We start from the raw sequence: 25,923 nt of genomic DNA, 5'->3' as shown, positions 1-25,923 counted from the left end.
GGTCTGTGATTTAGCATTCGCTGCTGGGTCGTTACTGAGCCTGTGATTTACCCTGTCTTCATTAAAGGGTTACCATCAGCACTGTGATTATAATGTGTTGCTATTGAGACAGGCTGTGCGTGCGTGTGTGTGTGTGTGTGTACACACACACAAATGTCAGCTTGCCAGCGCTATCACTGAAGAGTGAGTGCGGTTTAGCTGGAAGGATCCTGGTGCTGCGTCTTCTGCATGTGACTGTGTGGCTGAGACTCAGGGATGGAGTGCAGTCAGCAGAGGTTTTAAAAGCAAATGAATATGGCAGAGAACTGAATGAAAGAGGCAGTGGGTGCTGCTGGGAAATGGCAGAGAAGGAGTAAATCCCTTCCACCCACACTTCCCCATCAACCTTATACCCTCCCCTAAGCCTACGCCTCTCTCCTGCCTGCGGGCACAGCTGTGCTCCAGGGGGGGGATGTTTGCAAGGCTGGCCTGGCACCACCCAGGTGAAGATGTGTCCTGCCTGCAGAGCCCTTGTGTTGTCTGTATCACACATGGAATGACTTGTCCCTGTGGGGGGGATGAGCCGGGCGCTCCCAGGGACAGGTTGTGCTAGCCGAGCCAGGGAACGGAGACGCCCACCTTGGTTAGCAGAGAACCAGCCTTGGGGATGCCTGGGGAGGTGCCTGCTTGAGGTCCCCGTGGCTGCTGCAGAGGGTGTGGGAATTCTGGGTCCTATTGTTTCTGGTGGAAGAAGCGCTTGGTGTGACTGGTCCCCAGTGGTCTACGGGCGATCCTGCTGGGGTGGGATGGAGTTCATGTTATGGGGGTGGGATCCCACTGGAAAATGGGGTTTCCTCCCTGTTCAGGGGGTTGTCAGGCCAGGGAGGAGGTACCCAGAGCTAGTGGGGAAAGGGACTGGCAGGAGGAGGTGTTTGATGTATTAACTGCCCCCACACAGATCCCTGGGTGAAGGCTACTGACCCCCCTCGAGGGGCAGGGAGGGAGCGTACTCTTCCTGTTGTGTGGCAGAGTCTGACACACTGACCCAGACACCCCTAGGCACCAGGGATAGGGCAGGGCTGGGCTTATCACCGGCAAGGCCCCAAGCTCGGGAGGAGGGCAATGGAGTTCTCCCTCCCCCTAGGTTCTGCTGCTGAATGGGAGATCAGTCCTGGCCAGAGAGTTCCCTTCCCATCTATGCCCAGGTCCTGAAGGGGGACGGTCAGCCCTGGGAAGAGATTTCTTCGCCTCTCAGGGAAGCAACTGTATGTTTCCTCTAGGTCTCCCTATCAGTGAGGGGAAATGCAGGATCCAGGGGGTGGGGGGGATTTCTAGCCTCTGGCCCGAGCGGGACAGTAAGGTTGCCCTGTGAATTGCCAAGATAGTAGGGAATGGCCATAATCATGGGGACTCAAGCAGCTGCTTTACCACTGAGCTGATTTATGGCTGTTCTGTGCCTCAGTTTCCCCATCTGTTATCGCCGTCTTACAGCTAGGGAAACTGAGGCATGGAGAGGCTGTGACATGCCCAGAGGCCATGGTTTAGCCCTGAATCATTATCGGAGCTGTGATTAGAACACTCGGTCATGCTCCCCCTCTCTCAAATGCACTGGCTCCGGTCCCGGCAGTGACAGCTCTTCCAGCTCCATTTCCCGTAACAAGCTGGGTGGGATGGGCCAGAACCAGGGATAGATAAACCCCCGGGGGGCAAATGGTGGGGCATTTCCCTCAGTTCAGAGGTGCCACCTCTCTGCCTGTCTCTGACATCTGAAGGAACAATCAGATCTTGCTTCTGATGCTCTAACTGCAGCCTCAGCTGAGATCGGCAGAAACCGCCAGGCAATTCTGCTGAGACTTCCACTCCCAAATCAGTGAAATTCAACCGCTATTAACCTTCTGGCACACGCTGGCCTGAAGGGGCTGCAGAGCCTTCCAAGGGCAAAGTGAAGACCCTCCTCCTGCAGAGTGCTCTGCCAGCCAGAACAGTGCATAAGAGATTGTGTGATGGGGCTTGCCCCTCCCCGCCCCTGCCCCAATGGAGGGGGAACGCATGCAGAGCAGGGGGAAGAGCCTATGCTACTGGGCCCAGCTTCCTGGCTGGAAGAGAGGAAACACAGGAGGTACTAGCCTGAGTGGAATGGGGTAGCACCAGCCTCCGACTGGCTCCTAGGAAAAAGTCTCAATCCAGCCTACTGCAAGGAAAGTACTTTGCCGCTGCTGTGCAGGGAGGAGCCATGAGCCTGGATGGAGTGGGGCAGAAGCATGGGGCCAAGCTTTCTGCCTGGGGAGAAGGCACCACAGGCCCAGACACCCTTCAACTTGTGCATGGGAGTTCTAATGCAATGCGATCTGGATCTGAGCCCTTCCCCACACCAGTCCTCATGCTTCAGGGCCCAAGATGATCACTGACAAGGGTCAGGAAGAAACTGCCACCCTCTCCAGGCACTCTGGGGAGCTTATGCTTTTCTCCGGCTCTGTCCGGGAAGTAAGAACAGATGGATAGTTTTTGAGTTCCCGCTACAGATGGGCTCGGCCCACAAAATCGGCAGGTATCACCGAGCAAGGGAAGATAGATGAGCACGGACCACAGTCTGTGCTGCAGGGTGAGATGGGCAGCGGCAGCCCAGCAGCGGGTCACTGATCCCAACTGCTCCCATCAAATCACAAGCAGTTATAAGCACCCCAAAGTTCAGTGTTGGGATTATTACTATTATTTATGATGTCCTGTACCGCCTAGGAGCCCCTCTCATGGCCCAGAACCCCACTGTGCTAGGCGCTCTCCACACACAGAACAAAAAGACGTCCCCCTGCACCACAGAGCTTACAATCTAAGTATAAAACAAGAGACGGCAAATAGACATGGGATTTAGCTCAGGCCCATCTCTAGTTCTACCTATGTGACTATTAAGTTGGGAAGGGCAGAATGGGAAGTAGTAACTAGTGAACCAAAAGTAGGGACATGGAAGAACATCTGACCCTTGTAACTGGGGGTGGGGGAGAGGAGGGAAGCAATGAAGAATGAGCATGACGATGGTTCCCCAGCTAAGTAGGGGTAAGGGCCACCGTCAGGAATCAGCACCTGCAGCCCAGCCAATTGCTAATGAACACAGCTGGCCAGTAGTAGGCTGCCTGATTGGCTAAACCACCTGATTGGTTGGAAGAGTCAGCAGATCATCTCTTAAGCCCTAGCCCAGGAGTAGTGCCCTGGTTGTTTAAAGTGTCTGTCTGCGATAGCACCTGTACATGCATGGTCGGCCTTGCTTCGCGCCAGGTAACATAGTCTTGACCCTTGGCTCTGATTCCTGACTTTGGCTCCGACATCTGATTCTGTATAAGACCCTTGACTCTAATGCTGGACTTCTGACTGTAAACCTTAGGCATGATTGCCTATGTCCCAGTCACTGACACCCACTGTAACAAACTGCTATATAAACCACAACTACGTGTGGACAGGGGTGTAGAACCTGGTCCTTCTGCTCCAAAAACACAAGCCTGTACCATCTGAGACCTTAGATGGTATCATGTGGTCCACCCAGTCACTAGAAACCAACATCATGCATTTATATATGCAATTAGTGCATTACAGTCCCCTGTGTCAGTACCCTAGTTTCCCTTCCTATCACCCCAGGCCCCCATTGCCTGGTCCTCACAATATTTAAGCCTGTGGATCACTAGCAAGACCTCCACAGACTCCTGATATATGGAGTAGCAGATCTCCTTAAATAGACGTTTATTAGAGAAAACTTCAACAGGCTTCCACACAGCTTGAGTTCCAGCTCAGTCTTCGTTGTTTACTAGAAGCTGCACTCCATGTGGTGCTCTAGCCGGCACGTGGTGATATCTAGTGGCTTCCAAATATAATTGCACATAAACACATAACAGAGACCCCAGAGAACCTTTGCTAATGAGGCTTCCTTGTTGAAAAAAAAACTGAAATAAACCCTTTAGTTTTATCCACTGGTTAAACTCAAAACATCACTCAGACAAAATGTGGTGATGACCCCAGTGCCTGCAACTTGGCTACATGGGCTCCAAATACTTCATTTGTTAGTTAAATATCAGAACGCAAGAAGAAATGCTAATTTGTTCCATGCTGTTGCCTTTTAGTTACTTGGTGGTTCCCAGCAGGATCATCATTAAGAGCTTTGGAAATTAGAAACAAACAATTGTCTTAAGGAACAAGTGAAAAATGGTCCTTGCCAGATAGTTTGTCTTGGATTTTGGCTTTGTAAAATATACAGTTTTGTTGGGATTTAATATTAAATAGAAGCATTTGAATTACTTTAACTGAAAACGGTGTGTACACATACACATATGCACACTAGGGCGCAGGGCTAGCCTACAAGCAGCAGAGAGGAAGGCTGAGCTTTGGGGTTAAAGCACTGGCGTGGGACTCAGGAGATCTAGGTTCAATTCCTAGCTCTGCCACAGCCTCCCTGGGCAAATTATTTGGGGCTGCACTTTCAAAAGAGTGCAGCATGCTGGGTGCTAAGTAAGTGGAAATCTGGCCCTACATCTCTTTGTGCCAGTAAAATTGGGATAATATTTCCTTTCTCCCACCCGCTGTCTGTTTTGTCCACTTAAACTGGAAACTCTTCAGTCGGGGACTGTTTCACTATGTGTATGTACAGAACCTAGCGCGAGGAGGTCCTGATCTCAGTTGTGTGGCCTCTAGATGGTACTGTAATACAAACAATACTGAGAGAAAGTGAAATTGACTAGGAACAAAGGAGAAACTGATCAGCTGAGTTTAATGATTCAAACTGAGTGAGGTGCAGAAAACAGGTGAACAGCACAACTGGTTAAAAAGTCCACTTGCCTCCTTGAACACTCAAAGGGATTCTTGGTAACACCGGGCAGGGTGAAAGTCGCTATGGCACTCTGGAAAACTGTACCCTGTAGCTCTAAACATGATTTTTATCCTGTTTAAATACAGGCTGTCTCAGAAAGAAACCAGCGGGCGTGTTCATGAATAGAACCCACTTCCAACTCCATGTTGTACATGTGCAAACATACAACATGGCTTAACCCCAACTGTGTGGGTGCACACGCCTACGTTTCTTGTCGCTCTGTGTCAACAGATGGAAAGGCATCCGTGGGCAAAATAATGACACTAACAATGGTGGTGGCAGAGTTTGTAGGCACACAGAAGGTGCTCAGCAGTGAAGGATTTTGACTAGGGATGGGCCGATTCAGATTGAAGTAGCAGCAGCTCCATTCTCTGCCTAAAATTCAAACTGACTCACTTGATGGTGGGAAAAGTTGGGTCAGTCCTTGCTATTTCCCCTGCTGCTGCTCCCTTCCTGGTTCTCGTGGGACGTCTTGACCCAGTGTTGCAGACCCTGGAGATTCCCATTAAACACCTGGGTCCTATCACCCCGTCAAGTCAGGAGGGAGAAAAGGCATAAATGCAGAGGCCTGGGCTAGAATCTGCTGTGACTGTGGCACAGAGAGGCAATGCTAACCCTGACAAGGGGAGACACTGGCAGCCAGTGCAGAGGCATCTGCTGGGAGCAGGGCTTGTAGCCATCAGCTCTGGACTCAGGCCCTAGGAAGCACTAAGTCATGCGAGACATTGGGTGATGGGCACAACCTATCTCTTAGTTTGCTGTCCAGGACTCCTCTGGGTTCTGGGATTCCTGCTGGGCTCTCCCTTCATAGCGCCCTTCCCTTGGGAGGAGTATCACTGTGGTTCACAGCTGCTTTACTGTATCCTGCTCTGAATGACCTGCCTGGTAAGCCAGGTAGGCTGGAATTACAGCCCTGTTGCCTTCCCCACTTACCGTGGCCACCCTGTCTGTTCGGCTCCCCACTGGCACTGTGTATCAGGTGTCCTGGAGCCCAAGCCCACTGAGGTCCGTGGACTCTGGATCAGGAACAGTTAGGGGCTCATCTAAACCCACAGGAGGTTTGCTCAGCACTGCTTTGGCCCTCCATTTTCATATTTCAGGGTGGGACTCTTCAGTCTTAAGGCATGAGCCACAGCCATGAAATCAATGGCTGTGATGCGGGTCCTTTAGGAGCAAGAAGATGCACTGCCCGTTCTCATCCCCCCCCCCAAAGACTCTCGTGGTGGGGGACTGCCCACGCCAGCATCTGCCTTTCTCAGAACTCCCCGCCCGGGCTCACGAAGCCAGGGAAGAGCTGTGTGTAAGTGGTTCCGTCACGCTGGCAGACAGCTGGCAAATGAGCTAAATGGCCCTATGTGTAGTGACTTCCGCAAGACGAAACATAAATCTGAGCAGCGACATGGCACGAGCAATGGGAGGGGGAGAGAGAGAGAACATAGGAAAGGAATAGGAGAGATCCCAAGAGGGCAGAGGAGAATAAAATACGGAGAGCGGAAGATGGAGGCTGGGTGTTAAAGGATAAGTCAACCTCACTGTCCCATTCTCCCTCCCGCACCTCTGGCCATCTGCTTCTGCTTCTACTGCTCAGAGCCTGCTCTGAAACTGCCAGGCTGAGCAGAGAGCTATTGGCTTCGATGTGGACTAGAAACAGCACCCTGTGCACGGAGTCAGTAGTGAGCCCACTGCCACAGCACAGTGCTGTACTGCCCGGAGTTCATTCTGAACCCAGGGCTCCACAACATCCTAGAGGATCCTGAGCTGCTGGAGGCGTCCCAAAAACAAGTCCTGGCCCCTTGTCTCTACGCCATTTTCAAGAGCAGGGTTAACCTGGCGCCCTGGTCGCCTTCCAGTGTGTTCGATGATCTACATTCTCCCTCCAGTTTCAAATGGGCAGATCATTCTTGGCAGCTCCCTATGCACTGTTGTGTGGTGTTGCTGTGTGCTGTTAAACAGCTGCTGTACCCCAACCCAGAGGTGGGTGACAGATTCCTATGTGTATCGTCATTTCTGCAGCTGATCTTCTCTGAGCCTATGGGAATTCTGTGCATACAACAATTTCAGGATTGGGATTGCAGTTGCCCAGGTCCCTGGGGATCCTTCTGGTGAAGGGTGCTGTATAAATATAAAGGGGTTTATAACAGGCTGGCTGAGACATCCCATCCTTTTGGCAGGCATTGATCGTGTTGGGAAAAGGTTTAGTGGGCTTAGCTGACACAGAGGCAGGGGGCTCTATATGCCACTTGTATATAAGGCAGGTAGAAGAGGATCTGTGAGAGAAAGGGGATGTGGGCTGAGTAACCTCAAGAGAGAAGCAACCAAGACTGGGCGAAGGTTTGAGCAGAGCTAATTACTGCTAATTAAGCCAAAGCCTAGGAAGGAGGTGAGTTTGGACGCTATGCCCCATGGAGGCTTTGCTTCGGAGCAGGTTGGGAAAGGGGCCTGCTCACAGTTGTATTCCTGGGACCCAAACTGCTCCTTCTGGCGTTAATGGCAAAACTTCCCCTACCTTCAATAAAGGCAGGATTTGGCCCTGTTATTGCTATATGTGCACACTGGTGAAAACTGTCCCAATGTTAGGGATGGGGCAGGGGAGAAGAAAGGTGTGGAAATCCACTTATGTGCCATGCATTTCTCTGAAGAGAGTTCACATACTGAAAATACATAGGGCCAGATTCTGGGGTGGTGCAAATCACCATCGTTCCACAGAAGTCAATGGAGCTAGGCTGACTTACACCAGCTGGGGATGTGTCGCATGGAAGCTATGCAGATATCAGCAAAGTCCAGTGAAAACATGCCTGATTTACACGGCACTGCATGTGGGAGCTGTGGCAAAGGCAGGGTTGGGATTTGTTCTCCAGGCCAGGGCTCTCAGTTTGATTAGCTAAATAAAAAACCTACAGGGAGCGGGGCAGAGTTATAACCACCGGAGTGATCAACATGGACCGGCAGGGAAGGGGCCCCTGTTTGAGGTGCAGCTTTTCTGTTCATGGGATTAATTCACCAGCATCCCCAGAGCATCCCTGCTCCCCTGTCACCCTAAATGAATTTCAACAGCCAGACCAGGTATGGTTTCCCTTTTTATGCTGGTGAAAGCCTGTCAGGTGGAGTTCTCCCATCACAGAACTAGGTACAGCATGGGTGGCATCAGGGCAAGCTTCCCCAGTGTGGCCTTGCCAATGCCCTTTGACTTGAAAGGGGTCACCCCTAAGATCACCAGGGGCAATCTGCTGACAAAGAGGCTAATTAATACCAGTGGTGCTGTGACAACTACATCCGCTACCTCTTCAAAGCAAACAAACAAGCCCAATCCAGGTGTGTCTGTTAAATGGACCCACGGCAGTCTGATAGGACCCACTAGTATTGCACCAAGGACCACGTCTTCACCATGGGAACTTCATTGTGTCCCTATCCCAGGTGATCACTTTCATGATGGCAGGGTTTGTGAGGCACGGAGAATTCCCTAAGCTAGAGCACCTTCTAAAGAGATTCCTTTAGAGATCCATGTACCCTAGTTCCAGATAGGACTATTGTGACATTAGATCGAGTGTGTGTGCGTTCACATACCCCCACCCCACACTCTGCATCACTCGAAGCAATGCCACAAACTCAGCATGGTAACAACAAGCATTTTCTTCAACTCCTGGCCACAAAACGTTTTTGCACACTCTAAAAGAAGATCCATCTTCTCGCTCTCCCCGGGGTTAAGCATTATTGTTCTGAATACAGGAGACCTACCAACACTTTCTTCCAGGGATCTCAGAGCTCTTTGCAATCTTTCCATAAATGTGCATGTCACTTCACAGATCAAAGAAAGACAAGGTCTCTGTCCAGAAGAATTTACAGTCTAAGTGATGATGAGATGCACCAGGGATGTGCATAGACACTACCAGGGATGAAGACTGTAGAGAAATGTACCCAAACATGAGTCAGGCCCTCCCAAAATGAGACCGACTTAAAAATCATAAGATTTAGAAAAACAAATATGTGGGTTCTGGTTATTTGTCTTCTGGTTTCTGAGACTTTAAGGGTCATGTTTACAAGCTTTTCTCGGCAACCAGGAGGGCTAAAAACTTACTTTAGCTTCATTTAAAATGAAAGAGTTTCAAGAAATCATATGACTCCAGGAGCTGGGGGTTTTAAATCAATCACCAAATACCGTGAGACTTGTGATAAAATTGAGAGTTGGCAGCACTGTGGTGGTTCTGGATGTATAATAATAATAATAATACCTAGCTCTTACACTGTGCTTTTTTTCGTTAGTAAATCTCAAAGCACTTTACAAAGGATCAGTTTCCCCATTTTACAGAGAGGGAAACTGAGGCACAGGGATAGGACTTGCTCAAGGTCACCCAGCAGGTCAGTGGCTGACCAAGGAATAGAGCACAGGGCTCCTGAGGTCCAGTCCAATGCTCTACCCCCTAGGCCACATTATCACAGCATGGAGAGTCTCTTTTTACCTTCCTTCATGCACACAGACTCAGAGGGTTTGGTGTCCTCACGGGAAAAGTGGCCTGACTCTGCTCTCAGTGCCCCCAGTGGAGCGCTGTGGACTCACTCCTCATTTACATCACCGTAAAGGTGAGGGGAATCAGGCTCACTGTTCCAAAGAGAGATTGAAGGCACAGCAGATCAGGTCAGGAATGGTGGGGGTGTGCCCAGGAGCAGGGGGACAGGTGGAAGATGGTTGTAGGAGGAGAATACAGAGGGGTGGTTAATTTAACTGCTTTTCTGTGGAGTGAAAGGATCGAATGGGGAGTCAAAGGAGACAAGGTCGGGGAGAGAGAAGGGGATGCATTGTGTCGGGCTTTGCAGGTGAGGACAAGGACCACGGTGAGGGGGAAGCAGCGTAAGGATTTGAGATGGGGCTGGAAGTTGTCAGAACTGCCTTCCAGATGGGCTGGGGTTGGGAAAGCTGGGGCAGGGAGGAGGCTGCAGTACTGGAGGTGAAAGACGAATCAGGGCTAGGACTAGGGTTTTGTTGGACAAAGCCTGGGGCAGGAAGGGATTTTGTGTAGGAATCTGGTGTTGATGGTGTTAACGTGGGAGGGGAAGGAGGGGGAGGGGTGAAGGGTGCTGTGAGTCTGAAGGAGCACGGATGATGGTAGCTTTGCTAGTAGAGATGGGGCAGGTTTAGGGGCCAGGGTTCGGTTAATCCTCACAAACCCCCGTGACAGAGGGGGAAGTATCTCTGGTTTATAGATGGGGAAACTGAGGCACTGAGCAGTGACATGATTGGCCCGTGGAGTCAATGGCAGAGCAATAAGCAGATTTTGAGGATCCCAACTTGCTCTCAGACCTGTGAATTGGAGCCTGGCCACCCCCTCTGTAAGCACCTGGCCTATTCCCTCCTCTGTAGGATGCAGCAGTCGGGACAGGCCCCCGTTCTGACTAGTCCATCCCATGGCTTTCCCTTCTCTGTGTGGCACAGGAATGAACATGGTCTTCCATCTGTTCAGCTTCAGTGCAGCATGCTGAACACCCAGGGCTTTCTGGGTAAACTTGTGTCCTGCCCTCTGGCATTCAAACCAGCTTCCCTTCCCAGATGTGGCCTCTTGCTCCCTGGGCCAGACTGGCAAGGGCTGGGAACTGCTGTTTGCAGAGCCAGCCCGCTCTACCCTGGCAGGAGACCTCACTACTCACTGGCAACCCCTGCTGGCTGCTTGAGGGGTGATAACCAGCTCAGAAAGGGCTCCTACCAAACCTTTCTTGGCCAGAGGCTGCTGGCTGGGATTGGTTCAGAGAGGATTGAGGGGCATGGTTCAAAGGAAAGCAGGGTGCAGGGGGAGCTGTGAGGGATGGGGGTAACCAGTGTGTGTGTGTGTGGGGGGGGGGGGGGGGGTGGAAATGAAGAAGGGAGGTGTCTTCTACAGAAGATAGTGCAGAGAGAGCCTGAGTAGAAAGATCAGTATCGGAGCAAAATATTTATCATTATAATTAGGAATACCAGCCACTGCAACACCTACCCTCAGGAAAAGAAACCAGGAGCCCTTCCTGCAAGCTGCCTGCCAGGTGCCAGACCAGATCCCCCTCCCCAGGGCTGCAAGCTGCTCCATCTCCTCTTAGAACCCGCTCTCCCCATCCCTTCCCCGGCAACTGGCTTTTGGGAAGCTGAGAGAGGGAGGGGGAGACCTGGCCTTAGCAGATTTCCTCCCCCGCCCTTTTCCCGCGATGCATGAACCGCAGCCTGGCCACCGCTCCGGTGCTGCAGGTAGAAACTGGCAGGTGGGAACCAGACCCGTGTGTCTCCACTGTAGGGAGGGGGTGGGGGACGGGGATGCAGCATCCCTTTTGCAAAACTACAGTCCGAGCAGGGAGGTCACTGCAGGAGAAAGCCCAATCCTTGTCTCCCCCCCCCCCCCAATCTCCAGGGTTTTTTTAGGGGGGGGGAGAAAGGTGCCCAGCTGCAGCACAGCGGGTCCTGCCAGCTCGCTGCTGGGACAGCTGGACACCCTCCCCCATTCCGGCTGCAGCGAGCACCACAGGGACCTTTGCTCCCTTGGCCAGCAGCCCGGCGCGTAGAGAGGGGGGCCCCACGGTGCATTTCCCTGCCGAAGGCGAGGCGCTTACCTGGGGCGTCCCCGTCCGCGCATAGAGCAGCCGCCGCCTGCTGAAGGGTGCAAGGCGGGAGCAAGGCCTGGGGGAGCAGAGCAGAGCAGAGGGAGGGTTCGGGGCGCCAGGCTCCTGCGTCCGCCGGCCGAGCTCGCAATGAAGCAGCCGCGCCAGGACTGCAGGCGAGGCGCGCGCTCCCTCCCTCCCTGCCTGCCTCCTCCCGCAGCCGCCCACCTCCTTCTGCTGGTTTCCATGGCAACTGGGTAATGCTCAGTACCTCCAGCGAGCCCCGGCCACGCGCGGGTTCTCGCCCCTCCAGGCCCCCCAGCGGGCCCAGGTGCCATCCGCCGTGCGCACCCGCATCCTCGGGCACTGCACACGTGCGCAGCAGTCACAAGTGCTGCTGAGACCCTCACACTGGCGTGTGTGCACACGTGTGCCCCTCACACTGGCGTGTATGCACACGCGTGTGACCCTCCTCCTCATGCATGTGTGAAGTTGATGCTCACATGAGCATGTGTAAATGCACAGCCTTCATGCTTGCCCTGGTTGTGTGTGTGTCTGTCTGTATGACCATGCTCACCCTGCCGTGCACCCATGAGCCACCTTCACACTCACATTGGCTTGCATGTGTGCAAACCCAGTAGTTAAAAATGAAAAACGCACTCAGGCAATCCACAGCTGCAAATGGAGGGGAATGGAATGATGAGTTCTGACCTGTTTGGGTTTATTGCATTGCACTAATCGGATGAATTTTCGAGCCGTGGTAAGGAAGGGATGAATCGATCACTGGTTACTGCCAGGCATGGACAGATTATGCACTCCGCACAGTTCCCTTTATGCAGCTATATCAATTCACCTCCTTGAACATCTGCACAGACAGGGAGCTCTGCCTATGCACATTATTCATGACCTGTGCTACCCCGACATTCTAGTCCTGGCCTCCCAACTCAACTTCTGTCCTGATCTGCTGAACCAGTCCTGTGCCCACACAGCTCTACAAATGCACCTTAATGCTGACTCTCAGCATCCTCTGCTATTCCAGCCGTAGGCCTATCCTGCCCAGAGCCTGCCGGCTTTGCCCAGTTATCCCAGAGGTCATCGTAGTTCTTGTGATCTAGCCAAAGGCTCATGGAGAGCTACGCTGAAACCCACCAAACGCCTTTCACCTCTGACCTAAGGCATTTTAACAAATGTCTCCATGGGGAAATCACAGTGAACTGATCCAGTGCCCCGTCTGACCCCTGGTCATCACTTTATTTCATGATCCTCCTGGTGCATCAGCATTGCTAAATACACCTAGCGATCGGCCTTAAAAAGGGGGGAACTTGGACCTTCCACCACCAGTGAGACAATTTAGAAACCCTGCTGTGTTCCTCAGCATTTTGGGAGGTCTGGGACTCTTAGCACCCCATCTCTGCCTGACCGTGGCTGTTAGCGTTAAGACCTAGTGTATGGCTTCTGCTGTTTGAAGGTACTGCAACATCAGGTTAGTTTTGTCCCAGACACACGTTCTCTAGGGAGAGTGCAGGCATTGCTCGTGCCCTATTTACAACAGGTGCCGGGAATCCCAAGTGCACATGTGCTAGGCACCAAGCAATAGGTCTGAACAGGCATCTGAGCTCCTTGTTTAATGCTGGTAGGCCAGAACTCTCTTCTCTCCAGAGAGCTCGCTCAGTGACAATCTGCCCTGCTTCCGTGTCTGGCTTGCAGTTCTAATCAGATCTTGCCAGGAAGGGAGCAGAGAGGGATAAACTCTCTCCGGGGGTAGGGATTCCATCTTAAAGTCTTCCATGTAGGAAGCCAGACGAGTGGAAATGGAGCATCAAGCCGTGCAGCCTCATTATCAGCAGGTGACATCCCCTCTGCCTGTTCCTTCCTTTGCAGCTACCCAGATTGGAGTGAAAGGGCCAGTGGCAATATTTGGAGAGGGAGGCCTCCCTCAATAAATAAAATCATCTCTAAACAGAATTGGGCCTGGATCCAAGCTTCTCCAATGTGCACGGATGTCTCAGTTGGGGGCCCGTCTCCAATCCTGTCTGGAGACTGGTTGCTGGGTGCATTGGGGCTGCATTTCTTTACTGGAATGGGAGCCAGAGAAAACCATGTTCCTTTCTTCCCTGAATAGTGCTGCAGGGAGTTTTCCCTCCCCAGTCTACAGAAGCTTAATATAGAGTCAGTGAGGAACCCCAGGGCCCTATGTCTGAGGGACTGAGGATCCTCAACTTGCTTGTTTCTCTCCTCTTTACCTTCAATCCCCATTGTCCTCCCTCCAAAGCACCTAGGAAAGACAGGAATGGGTTCTGGGCCACTGGGGTTTGCATCTATTAGATCCCAGCATTACATCCCATCAGAACAGCAGCATGGGCCAGTTAGCATGTATTCTGTTCCCAGGAGAGCCAACGTCCCAGAGGCAGCATTCCTGGTGCTCCCTTAGCACCCTCCACTCCCTATAGTGCATGCGCTCGCGCTCTCTCTCTTGTTTTCTCCAAGCGGATCCAGCATGGTTCCTGTTACAGTGTAAATAGGGATCATATCACCTACTGCATGGGAATCGGCAGCCAGGCTGCAGGAGGAGCCTTATTCAGTGGGCAGCTCTGGGTCTGCTGCAGATAGAAAGACCCATCAGATGCCTTTAAAGCGTTACTGAGGGAGACCCAAACCAGAGCCATCTGTTGGGAGAATCTGATATGCAGCCTCATCACTGATGTCACTTATCTGCGTTAAGGCATGTGAATGTATGCAGGAAACAACAGCCCCTCCTGTGAATAACCCGGTACATGTGCCAGAGGAAGCGACGCTGGTTCCTCTTCCCCCAGGCACAGGCACAGTGAAAAGGGGCCTGTGTAGCTCAGGGGATTGGTAATAGGCTAGAGAGAATGTTGTCTCTTTAAATCGCAAGTGTGAATCCAGATCAAGCTGGTATCGAGGAAATTTTATGACCATCTGATGGCTGCTTGGTAGCCTGTGTGAAGCGAGCTTGGTGGGTCTGAGTCCTGATCCCAATGCACGGGTGCCCCCATTGTCACATCCGGTCCTCTAGAGCTCTAGAGATGGTTCCTTCAGGCCAGCACACGAACAGGGGGTGCCGCTGGGGAAGTTTGCCCTGCTGCTGCCCAGGCTGAACCTCCTCTGTGGATGTGCAGAGGCATCCCGGGATGTCAAGCCAGCCCACTTCACCAGCCAAAGGAGTGGGGCCCACAGAGGGACCGAGAGGCACAAAAGAGAACAAAGCAAGGAGACTCCACCAGAAGCCTACAGAATCCACCTTCCAAACAAGGAGCCAATACACCAGGCTGGGATTGGGCCATAGGGGCTAGCCCTAGTGGCAGGGTGAACCCTGGCGAGAGGGGCTGAGACCCATGGAGGGAAGATGTTCTGCTGGAGACAGGAGCTGGGACAATGTCCCCTCTGCTCTAAAGCTGCTTTAATGCCTCTCTTTCATGTTCCAGCCTGGCTAACGGGAGGCACACAGGACATTAAAACTAGTAAGAGGCTGGCTGGCATTTTAGGCTGAGTAATAGAAGCTGCCCCGGGAAGCAGCTGCAGTAAGGAAGCTGTTCAGATGGCCAGAGTTACTGTGTGGCTCCTTTCTCAATCGCAGTCTCATCTTTCTTCCAAAGAGCACATTTGACTTCCTAATGAGTGGGCCTCTCTGTCTTCAGCACCCTTCAGCTGGCCTCCCCTTTCCCAGCCTCCTCATTTCAGATTCACTCAAAACACACACACACACACACACACACACAAATGCATACAAGCCGGTGTCCTTGACTTGCACTTCCCTCTTTCCTCCGGCGGCTACTCTCCTCCCCAGAGGTGGCTGCATTTCAGCAGCACTAGGCATATAGCGTATATCAAGTGTTTGAGGATCTTTCAGGATGAAAGGTGCTTTAGAAATGTAAAATACCGTTATTCCAAGGAATCGATTTATCTTAGGGTTTTATACTGCTGCCCATCATTGTAGAATCTGGGCACCTACACAGCACTAGTGAAGTCCCTAGTGGGCGTGAGGTGATGTTGCAAACCTGACAGAGTGTGGCTTCGTTGGTCAATTACAGATCTGGGTTAGGGTCCCAGGGTTAGCGAGATTTAACAAATTCTTTAACAAACTCCACCGGGTTCTATTTGCCACTCCCGCCATCACCAGCCATGGAGATTCTGAAATGAGAAGTTATTGGCCAGTTCGACACAGGCGGCAGAGTAGAATGGAGTTCCCTTTCCCATAGGTGGGTTGCTAAGGCCAGCAAAGGCTCCATTGGATCAGTAGAGCCAGAGATCTGAGATGAAGATACACGACAAAGAGCAGTACTGGGCAGAAGAGGCTACTTGTATACCGTCACTTTCCTGGGGAATGTCACTGCTCAGGCCACGCAGGGTTTGCTCTGAGCTTTTTCCTCACTGATTTGGATCCTCAGTCCACCTCCCTGCGCTATACTCTTTGTATTCACTCTCAATGTCTCCACTGTGAACTGCCAGGGCTAGGGGCTGCGCACCACACTGCCGTTTGGCCATACAGCCGCCGCTTTGTTCCACAGCCTCTGGCTTGGGAGACTGCACCTTGCTGTAAGGTGACTCCGGCTTCATGGATTTAATCTTCTGTGGTGAGGAGGACCAAGGGCTGGCAGCAGAAGTGTGTCACCTAGCCAGGAAGCAGGAGGAACTTAGGGTTGGGTGATGAGCCTTCTCAGAGCAGGCTTTCCTCTGGGTATTGCTGTGGCCTGGTTCCCTTCTCCCAGAGGATGCCTTCCCAGTCTACAACCCTCGGCACATGCTTGTGGTTGGGCACGAGACTGGTTTAGCAGGGGGAGCTGCAGGGCAGGAGTGAGGTGCATTGGCAGATCTGTTGGGGAGGGGATTCTGGAACTGGTATTGCAGGGGGGCCTCAGCTCAAGACAGACAGCACAGAACCATATGGGAAGACTTCACTGCATGGGTTGAATTGTATGAGTAAATCTTGGAGTCCACACAGGCACAGGTCCAGCCCTGCCATATTGCCAGAGCTTCACCAACTGACTCCACACCTTGCCAAAGCTCAGGCAAAACTAGCTCCTTTTAGGGGTGCTCAGGTTACCACCATATGACTGGCCGGGGCAGGGGCTGCCACATAATGGAACCTACTTAATGAAGGTGGAATTCAGGCACCAGAGGGGTGGGGACGAGTTTGGTTTGTTTGCCAACAGTGACTCACGCACAACTTCCTCCTTAGCCCAGTTACTGGGTCAGCTTCCCAAGAGGGCAGGATAGGAGAGGGGGAGGAGGAGGTTCATACTCCAGCTTCTGAGACCCCTGGCCCACAGGGAACGCCAGCCCAGTGGCAGGCCCTGATCTGTAAGGCAGTCCCCAGTTTAACATGGGTGTTCAGGCTCTGCTGCTGTCTGGGTGCGTGGGTCAAGGAGGAAGGGAAGGCGTGATGAGGAGGCAGGCTGCACCCCAAATAATGAACCTTACATGGACTCCTCTAACACCGGTCTGATTTATTCTTCAAACGTGCCATCCTAGAATGTCTAAGAGATGCATGACATGGGCAGCAGTGACAGATGATCTGGGCTGACTCTTTTCCCATCTCTGCCACCCTCAGCTCTGCCTCCCATTTGATCCTGCAGTCAGGAGACAAGAGAACACAGCCCAGGACTTGCCATAAATCCAGGGGCGAAGGCTGCGCATGCTCCGTACGGCACTCAGTACGGAGCATATCACGCTGTGGGTGACTCTAGGGCCCCTGGGGTTATTCTGGGACCGTGCTGCCCTTCTCCCTGAGCCGCCTCCATCTTCCAGCCAAGGATGTGCACAGCCAGCTGCAGATCCCAAGAGCCCTCTCCCTCTTGCAGCAAAAATGCAAACGCAGGGCTATTTGCATCTCTAATTAGGAACAGCTGATAATTGGGCCCGCTGCAGCGATTACTCAGAAAGCGAGCCATTGTGAAGGGCTCTGGCGCTGTGCAGGTGCTGCCAGAAGCCTGGCCCCCACCAAAACAATCTGCCTTTTGTTTGCTAATAACCAGCCCTAAAGGCATCCTCCAGAGCTCCTTCCGGGGCACGGCCTGGGACACAAAGGACTCGATTTTTTCTGGCAAAGCGGCTGGCTGCACAATGCTCTGTGTTTGTGAGGGCTGGAAAGGAAACTCGCTTAGTGCCCAAGATCTCAGCTCTGCTACCGATTCCTGCTGGGGGGACCTAGGCTCGGGTTCTGTTGGCCTGGGCCTTATGCAGTGATGTTCACCAGAACGGTTGTGTTTTGCACACACTTTGCCAGGGCCGGCTCTAGGCAGCAGCATCCCAAGCATGTGCTTGGGGCAGCACTTCTCAAGGGGCAGCATTCTTTTTTTTTTGCTTTGGCAGCGGCACTCCGGCCTTTTTTTTTTTTTTGCTTGGGCCGGCAAAAAACCTGTAGCCGGCCCTGCACTTTGCAATGGTGAAAATGATGGCCTAAGGTGCAGGGCAATGGTAAACTAAGCCCTTGATTTGCAAACTGCTTGCTTCTTAAGGGGTCAGGTTGACAAAGGTATTTAGGCACCTAAAGATGCAAGTTGGTGCCTTGTGGGATTCCCAAAAGCGCCAAAGCAGGTTAGGGGCCTGACTCCCATTTGAAGCTTGCATGTGTTTATTTCCAGCAAAAGTATTTTTTTTTAATCTTTTGAATGCAAAATTAGCACAGAGAAATTAATCACAGCAGCAGCAGGGCCTTCTCAGTTAACCTTAACTCTGCCCCTTACCCCCATCTCCTATCTGCGTTCTATAACAGGCTCCCATTCTTGCCCTGTCAAACTTAATGTGCCCTCAGTAATAATACTTAGCACTTCTGTGGGTAGAAAGAACACTTTCTAGCTGTAGATCGGAAAGCATAGAAGGAGAAATATAGGCACGGAGGTAAAGGAACTCACCCAGCACCACACAATGTAGCAGGGCCAGAGCTGGGTTTCCTGACTTCTGGGTTTATGCACTATCCACTAGACTGCCCTGCTGCCCCAGCCTGCCCACTCCCATTTCCACACCAACATAAACTCTGTCCCTTTACCCATGCTGTACAGTACTCAGATCGGAACCTCTAGCACAATGGGGTCCTGGTCCATGACTGGGACTCCTAGGCAGTTCCGCAATACAAATAAATCATAAGTAATAACTTCCACCTCCCCTCCTGGCCCATATATGGCAATTGAGCAGCAGGTACACAGTGTGGGGGAAGGTAGGGGTGTCTGTCCTATGTATGAGGATGGGCAGGATACCTTGCTGTTGAGTTGTGATTATAATGAAAGTTTTTAGCACATTTTATAACATCTCTCTTCCAAGGATCTCAAAGCACTTAGCAGTTTAGTCGCGTAACTCCCTTGTGAAACAGGTAAGAGATATAGGAGGCACTTCATTCCCCACCAAAATGCAGCCACCTCTCGGGTGGGATGCAGAGGCTTTTTAACCACATATAGCAAGGCAGATCACCAGTTTAGGACATGCAGAGAGATCATTAAGGGAAGCAGAGCGGGAAGGCCTGAACTGGAATTTGAGTGGCATGCTGGGATTAGCACTCCTACTCCTGCAGAAAGTGCCATGGGATCTGTAATGATCATGAGTAGTCATGACACTGTTTTATGTGTTGCCCAAAAGCAGCTCCCAGGCTGACCTAGTTCAGTCCCGATCTAAAGAGGAAAGGGGCTGGCAGATTCACCAATGCCTGTCTGACAGCGCCACGGTGTTACCCTCCCACAAACTGACAGGTTCCAGCCTCGCTTTGCAAAAAAATGCTGCCAACATGGCTGCAGTCGGACTTCCCAGCTTGAAGTTTCCTGTGAACTAAGGCCCCGCTGCCACTGGCAGAAGCAAGGGGGGAGAAAACTCAAGGAAGGCAAATATCCCTGCGGGGTAAAGTGGTAGGACGCAGAGGGGTGCTGAGGCACAGTGCTAACTTTTCAGCTGTCAAAGCCTGGGTTAGATCACACGTGCAATGAGTTTGGAGGTCTCAGTCTGGAGCGAGATTGTAAACATTATCTCCCCAGTACCACAAACCATCCTGCCCTGGCATCCCATGGCCTGTGTGTCATAGTTGCTGACAGGAATAAAATGAACTCCATCACGCTCCAGCAGTGTTTATACTTGCAAAGCGCAGCATGCCAGTGCAATGCAGATCCTCGCAGCGCCCGTCAGTGAGACAATGGGCCCTGCGTATACAAGGCCTTACAGCTGGGTACAGCTTCTCCTTTGTTCCAAAGGGACTCTTGGTCAAATGCCTGGGCCAAAATCCAAGGCCCCTCATGTTAGTGATGCTAGGAAGCAAGATTTGTTCCAGCTCCTCTTGTGTTTCCCCAGAGGACTAAGGCTAAGCATGGCTGAAAGTGGCCTCTGATTTTGGGTGCTGAGTTTTTGAGTGCCCAACGTGAGGCACTTTGGGCATAGTTCTCAGCGGCAGCACGGAGCACCCACAGCTCCCCTTCATGCCTAGTGGAGTTAGGTGCTTGGTACTTCTGAAAATCAGGTGCAAAGGCGCTGAGCTGGGGATGCTTGCAGGCCTGGGCATAGTTGGAGGGTGTTGGGGAATGGAAGCCTTGGGCAGGCATGGAATTTGTCCCCTCCCCCTCCACGCATGGCCCCATTGGCCTGGCTGGAGCTGTACCCCCCCAAATATAGAAGTCAAACTATGCCTATGCTTGCAGGTCAGGCTTGGTGAGCTTATTTCAGGGCAACAGACCTCAACCCTGATCTGGAAGAACCAACGCTAGAGGGCAGGTCAGTCCCCTTCCTTGACCTGTCTGCTGGGACTGCCAACAAAGAGGTCAGTCAGTCCCGAAGGCAGAGACGTGTTTAGCCACGGGAACTTTTGTCCCACTCAGAGCTGGACAGAGACTCCCCAAACTTATTTCCCACAGGCCACCAAGCAATTGCATGCTGGACTTGGCTGCCACAGCTGATCCAGAGCTGTGATTTATTTTCACGAAGGAAAGGAAAGCGGCGGTGGACAGAGGGGCACGCACAGGGGCAGTACGTTGCAGTTTGAAGAAATCCCCAGATTAGCATGGGAATCACAGGGCTGGTTTTCAGCTCCTCCTTCTCCACCCTCTCTCCCACGTAGGTCCTTGCCGGTCTCTGGATATCAAGCGAGCGGAGGAGGTGGTTCCTCGGCAACTGTAACCATGAGACCTCTCCATGTCCCACTGCTCCCCTGGCACATGGGGCAGGTTGCTATTTATGATGCATGATTTATGCAGCGCCGGCAGCACGCTGGCCACCAAGCTGCTTGGCTGCTCTAAGCCATGTGTCTATTGCAAGTGAAGCGTGAGGTACAGTCAATACCCAGCGCGGACAGCACAGGGATAACAGGTGAGTGGTGGAGTCAGCATAGAGGAATCTGTCCAGCCACCTGCCTGTACTGTATCAGCTCCATGGGCAGGGGACTCTGATCTTCAGGGCTGCTAATCTGGCCCATTTCACTAACACTAAGTGCTTCATCCTGCTTTCAGCAAAGCTCTCATTGGCTTGAATGGGGCAGGAAGAAGGCCTTAAATTCACACTCTGAGCCCTGGTTGTCTGCTGTGTGGCAAAGCAGGTCGCCGGGTTGGTCTGGAAAGCGTTTCCTTCCAGGCTGGGACAAGCCAATTCTGGAATCAAAAAATCCCAGCTCTGCCTGCATTGCTCGTACCTGACCTTACAGTGTGCCCCTTCCATGCAGGCAAAGGAGCACTTAGCATCGTGCGAAGCTGCTGAAATATGGCTCGGTTCACTGAGACATACAGGGGGTGCTGCACCGCTCACCCTCCTGAGGAGCAGAGAACCTCGCTCGGTTGCTCCCAGATCTGTGTCCGTGGCATAGCCGGGCACTGTGCTGCAGACGTCATGCCTTTCCCAGCTAGCATGGTTCACTAGCCACCTTTCCACGCATAGGAGAAACCTAAAGGTAGCCTATACTGCGGGAGAGTTGGTTAGTGATTTCTGTCACACCCAGATGCCTTTAGGGCTTTCGGAGAGCACTACTGGGCTGAAAACTCTGCTCCAAGATGCTAAGCATGCAAGGGTCATGCTTCTTGGAGTGAAAATTGAGCCTCTTTCTTTCTTCTTCGGGGCCTGTCTGTGTTATTTAAAGAGGCACAGCAGCAAACCACTGGAGCACCTTGATCTCTGTGCCCGACCCTTGTATCCGCACACAACAGCCCTCCTAGGCATTTCACAAACATCAATTGTATTTGCTGGTTGCAACACCTGGGACAAAGTCTTTAGATTAGATCTGGCACAGACAGTGCTGTCTGTAAAGTTTTCTTCCTAGTGTGCACAAGGAGATAGGCACATTCCAGTTGCTCTGGGTCAGCCAGTTCTCCCAGCTTCATCCTACAATGCCTTGCCTTCCACCTGGAAACTACATCTGATCCTTGCTCTCCGAAGCAACACCAGGTGCTGTTGGAGAGGTGCTTCGTGAGTCTGAAAATGCACTGAGAGCAGCCATGGCTGGCGGATGCATGGTGCGTGGATGTGCCAGAATGATTCTGTGAGGGACGAGCTGGAGAGGTTCAGGAACCAGACGCTTAGGGCCATTAACATCTCAGCAGCGGTTTCCACCTAGGGCTAAATTCAGACCTGGTGCAATTCCAGGCTCTTAGCGTAGACACATCTTCTCTGTGTCTTTCTCATTCTCTTTATCTCTTTGCTGCTCTCCCCCGGCCTTTCTCTCTTCTTCTGTTACTCACTCATTCTTTCTCTCTCACACACGTAGCTAATTGATAGTTTCCCATAATGCACAGCAACCACCTAGCGTGCGTTTCGCAATGCTTTTACTATTAAGTCTATCCTGCCTCCCTGGGCAGCTTTATCAGCACAAGCCACCTATTAATCACCAGTCCTCCAGGAAACAAGGCCAAGGCAAACATGGTTGAAAAAGATCAGGTCGGCTGGCCTGACCCATTGTGACAGGCACTTGTCAACTGGAGGAGACAGCTCAGATAAGGGACAGGAAGGTCCCAGCCCAGCAGGTTGGTCAGCACCATTTCACCAGGCAGCTGTTATGGCTGAGCTGATGATCTTGTTGCTTTAATCTTCCTCAGAGGACTCTTCTTGCTCCCTTTTCCAGTTCCCAGCCATGGCACTGCCTGAGCAAGCCATCTCCTCGGGCAGCAGGGAGGTGGGGCCTGAAGTGGCTGTCCCAGTGTTCACTCAAACTACACTTAGAGGGATCCAGTGCCTGGAAACTCAGATGAAGGCAATGTAAATGGGGAGTGGCTACTATTTCAGACAACAGTCTACGGCTGCCCTGCATCCTGCCTGTCTCTGCCCAGCTCCATTGAATCTCCCTGTACAAAGCCCATTTGCTTGGAGTCTGCGTGCAAGTGGGGGGGGGGGGGGAGGGTAGTGGCCTAGGTTTGGGGAGCCAGAGTTTATAGGCCCCCCTGTGTGACCTTGGGCAAGTCATTCAGTCTCTGTGCCTCAGTTCCCCATCTGTACTATGCAGACAATAGCCCTGCTCTGCTTGCAGGGGTTAGGAGCATAATTATACTAGAGGCTGGGAGGCACTCAGATACTTCAGCGATGGGGGCCAAGTCAGTACGAGAGGTAGAGAGGCTGTGAATTTCAACCAGGATGACTTGGTAAAGTCTTAACCCCAAAGGCCAGTCCAGGTAGTGTCCTCAGACTCCACCAGCATCTCTCTATTTGAGAGCTATCACATTTCTATAGCCGCAGTAGTAGCATCAATAACAGAGCAAATGGATAATCTTTGCCATGAATAGGTGGAAGTGACATGCATTTGTAAAGCAAAGTAGCTAAAGGAGTCTGTACCATTAAGAAGAGTGCGTGCAGGTGCCTTTCCCAACCTGATCTATAAACACAGCCCACACACCGCGTCAAGTACAAACTCACCTCCTGCCTGGGCTTTGGCTTTATTCGTGAAGGAAGTAACAGTAATAGAATATCAAGATCAGCTCAGACCTTCTCCCCAGGCCGGCCTGCCTGCCTGCTCCCAGGGCTCCTCCCTTAGGATGGCTCAGCCCACACCCTAGATCCTGCTCTCTCCTCAGAGAGCCACACCCATCTCCCTTATATCAAAGGAGGTAACTACCTGCAATAGTGAGTCGGTAGAACCTGCTTAGCCCTTTCCCAATAGGCATGTTACCTGGGGGAGGGTATTGCAGACAATTACTGCCAGCTTCTTACAAACAGGGCAGAGAAGGTGAATGGGTAGCACCGTGTGTGGCCAGTGACTTGGAGAACATAAAGGCCTAGCAGCACTGCCATTGGCCAGCAAGGAATCAGCGCTCCCAGCGCAGTGGCACAGAGTGCTCTCCTCACTCCACACACCTGCTGTGTGTGCACAGAGAGACCCTGATGATTCCTCTACCAGCTCCTGCTCCACACAGATATCCCAGAGCAAACGCTGCAGCAGTATTGGTGTGAAAGGAGAGTGATAATGGCTCCCCTTGGTTACACCTGCCACAGAGGACAGCTGCTAATACTACCTGCACTTGCAGCCTGTGTGTGTTAAGCATGAGTCAGCAGCACCGATCCGGGATATGTGATACTGGCCCAGTGAGAGCCCGTGGATACTAAGCAGCAGGCAGTAATGCACCCTGGAGTCTCTGATACAGGCTGCAGCCTGAAGACGGAGCCTAATGTGTCACTGGAGAAGCCAGTTCAGATTACAGCCAGAGCCTGCACCCGCATTCAGCTGACATGTCTAGGCCGTAGAGTCTCTAGACAACAATTCTCAGGAGATGGGGTTTTCTGATACTGGAAACGGAGATGGAATACCAAAGCCAGCCTAGGGAGACCAGACAGCCAAAGACAGCCTGACATGGGAGCCTGGGAAGTTCGTACCTGCTGCAGCTGCCTAGGGTGAGGAGTGATGGGGATTTTCTGCTGATCTCTTTTGTGTCATCTCCCTCCACTGCCGGCACAGCTGGGGAATTTCCTAGTCTATTGGGTTGTTTAATGTCTTCCAGTTGTTTGCCTTAGCAGAGCTGTTCTGCCCTGGATCTTTCAATTCTGCTCACTTAACCACAGTGCTTAATTTGTGATGAAAGAGGTGCCAGGGCTCAAGCCATGTTTTTACATTCATAACACATGCAGCAAGCCCAAAGGTGCCGGGGCTCTGACCTGCCAAGCCTAGAGGTGGCAGGGCTCAGCCCTGGCAAGCCCTGGCACAAAGTAAGCCCTGCTGCACCATCCGTAGGTGATCAGAGACACTGAGCCTGATTCCCATCCCATGCCTATTCTTCCTCCTGTGTAACCCCAGTGACTCCAGCGGAGTTACTGTCAGTTTGCACTAGTGAAAGAGAAAGCGCAGTTCAACCCACTGGGTCCAGGCCTCAAACTCAGGCTACAGCAAAAGGTGCCTAAATTCTACATTTAGCGTCTCAAATCTGGCTTCAAAATACCAGTCCGAATCCAGATTTTGGGAGGGGCTAATTTTAGGCTCCCCAAAGCCTTAATATGGGACTTTGTCTGGTTCAGAAATCAGGGGCCCAATTCAATGGTCTCTTATACCTAGTGCCAGAGCCTCCGTTCAGGTTGAGTCCCCTCTGTGCAGCTCCAGCTTCATGCAATCTACGTACTTCCTCCAATCCACCTAGGGGGCAGGCCAGGGAAGGGACAGAGCATCAAACGAATGCAAGCAGGGCTGGATTGTGGCAATGTTGAGCTGGTTTAGCCTCTGGGCAGCCCCAGAATCCTGGGAGGCAGAAAGGTGGTGCAAGTGAGGATTAAGCCCTGGCTGTATGATTTACACCAGGGTGTAAGTGGCAAAGTCATGTAGCTTGAACCAATCTGGCATGAAGCAGGCATGCAAAACAAGTGCAGACCAGATGCCAACAAGGCCTAACGCAAACTGAAGGAACTTTAAAAATCTAGATACTCATCACCATCCGTGCTGTTTGTTTCCTGTGTGCTTTGCTCAGCTGTGACAGGAACCTGGCCTGGTCAGTTTCACACAGTTTTTGTTTCTAGTCTGTTTCCTATGTTCTGTGTGACTGGGAATGTAAAGAGGTAGCAACCTGAGAGAATTCCAGATTCTGGAATGCTCACAGATGACTACTTCCTAACTGCAGAACAGCTGATCTCAAAACGGGGCCAGCTTTTCGCCTCTGAGATGGTGCCCAGGAGAAAGGAGAGAACAAACCATAATTACAGCCATCCAAAAAGGTGGGGGGTTGGATACCACTTGTGCAGCACTATGGACCAAATTCTGGTCCTATGGAAAATGGCCCCACAAAAGTGCATGTGTCTGCTGCAAGATCAGCATTTGGGTGCCTGTATCCCAGCCAGCAACAGCCCCTTCCCCCTGGAATAATCTGTTTGCATGGGCTGTTGATGGATCAGGGGCATAGTCACATAAATATGCAGATCCTTCCCTGTGATCTCAAGGTCCTGCTCTTCTGCTCGTGTCAGGGTGGGAGTGTGCAGAGGGGTCTCTGCAGGGGAAGCCATAATAGGGACAGTCCCATCCCATCCTTGAGTCCCCGAGGTTGATGTGTGGGGTTTTCTAACCAGCACTTTCCAGAATTTGACTCTAGATAACATCTTACAGGCTCCATGTGTGATTCATGGTGCATAATATACAGTCCATTGTTCTTAGTACACAC

The 25,923-nt window shown here is 52.0% G+C and overlaps 1 protein-coding gene across 3 annotated transcripts in view; it reads right to left on the bottom strand.

Moving 5' to 3' along the window:
• Window positions 1–25,923, bottom strand: part of PACSIN1 (protein kinase C and casein kinase substrate in neurons 1) — a 60,282-nt gene that overhangs the window by 28,122 nt on the left and 6,237 nt on the right. The window contains exon 1 of one of the 3 annotated variants that reach the window (XM_034767423.1): window positions 11,396–11,592. The exons of the other annotated variants lie outside the window; for them this stretch is intronic. The gene's annotated coding sequence lies outside the window, so the exon portion shown is untranslated. Of the gene's footprint in view, window positions 1–11,395; window positions 11,593–25,923 lie in introns of those variants that run through there. 3 annotated transcript variants of the gene reach the window in all.

The sequence above is a fragment of the Trachemys scripta genome, chromosome 4 (assembly GCF_013100865.1).
Source record: "Trachemys scripta elegans isolate TJP31775 chromosome 4, CAS_Tse_1.0, whole genome shotgun sequence".
NCBI lineage: Eukaryota > Metazoa > Chordata > Testudines > Emydidae > Trachemys > Trachemys scripta.
The sequence above is the reverse complement of the archived record's forward strand: the minus strand, read 5'-3'. Positions and strand labels throughout refer to the sequence as shown.